A 1,595-nucleotide genomic window follows, 5' to 3' on the forward strand; every position below is an offset into this window, starting at 1 on the left:
GAGCATGACTGGGGTGAGGAGGCAGTCGGGGGAGGCATTGATATGAGGGTTAGACGTTACTCGGCTTGCAAGCTTGATGTCGAAGCGCTGATGGATACCCTTAGGACACGTGTCAACGACGACTGGGCGAATGATAGGCTAGCTGTGGACCCTAGAGTTTTCGTTACGGACGGTAGGAAGCCCGGCGTGAAGATGGGCCGCCATAAGCACTGGATGGGGCCACCGAAGCCGTACGCGGGTTATATCCCCCCGGCGCATCATCGTGCCCTAATTCGCTTTCGTTTGTGTGTCTCTGACCTGGCGGTTAACAGTGAGAGCAACAGGGCTAGGGAGCACCGCGTGTGCGCTGTGTGTCGTAGTAATGGTGCTATTGAGGATGAGAAACACTTCTTGGTAGAATGTCCGGCGATTATGTCTGCGCGTCAGAAGATCTGGGACCTCGGTGTGCCCGTCAATGCGAACATCCGTGATATCATGCAAGTGGATGATCAGCGTGGTCTTGCAAAGGCTATTTTTGAGATGTTTCGCTCCCGGCATGAGCACCTAACTACCTAACTTTCTCGGCGATAATAGGCAATTGTGTTTCAGAGTCAAATTGACGCTGTTCTTTCTCATAAACACCCGTTTTCTTCTTGCGTAAAACTTTCCTTTTTTTGTTTGTTTGCTTCGTTTACTTTTTCTCTTTTTTTCTTTTCCCTATCGACGGCGCTGTCAAAGCGGTTCATGAGCCTCCGGGTTCGTTTGGGCCGTACGAGCTCGCTGAAGCTTGTAACATCCATCCATCCATCCAGCAGTGATTATATCCATAAGTCATCGGCGCAATAATGATAGCATCATATAGCAACAGAAAAGTGTACTCTGCGGGGTGTCGTTGGAGCGAGGCCTTCGGCAGATGGCTATGTGCCAGGAGGATGATATCTATTTTGGAACCGAGTAATTTAGATGTTATTGTTATAAAATTATTATTAGTTGTCTTTTGTGAAGAAAATTCATCTGAGGCGGAGTCTTGCACAGTTAGCAGTGCCTCGACCGCGACCGCGTCGGGACGCTTAAAGCCCGCACATCCTTAACAATACTTTAAAATTATACGAGTGCTTGTTGACTTCAGATCGTGAGTATATGCGCTCTCACACATACAGGTCTTGTTTCCGTACTGACGGAGGTACACATGGATGACAGTCTTGGACTAGAACGCAGATCGGTTGTACTGAGCCATCGACCTAAGCGTTTTGCCCTGATACAAACACGATATAATCCGTGCGGGTACATTTCCGATCAAGAAGGTGACAATGACTTATGCCAAGTTGCGGTCCAAATGCTGCGATGCACCGATGCAGCCTAATGTACAGGGAAAAGGTATGTTACGTTATTCTATATCTGATTTTAAAGATGCTGGTTGTGATATAGGAGTTCCATCATGCCGTCGGAGCTGGGCGCTGCTGGACTCTGACGAGAAAGCTTTATCACTTTTCCGACCGCCGGCTTTCAAATTATCAGTGTCAGGACGTTTCGAGTGAGCCTCGGGTTCAGGTGAGGTGCGGGAATGTGCGCCTCTCCTAAGTGGCTATGTCCATGCGGGAACGATTAAACACGGC

Source organism: Volvox carteri, assembly GCF_000143455.1.
Source record: "Volvox carteri f. nagariensis unplaced genomic scaffold VOLCAscaffold_63, whole genome shotgun sequence".
NCBI classification, from domain to species: domain Eukaryota; kingdom Viridiplantae; phylum Chlorophyta; class Chlorophyceae; order Chlamydomonadales; family Volvocaceae; genus Volvox; species Volvox carteri.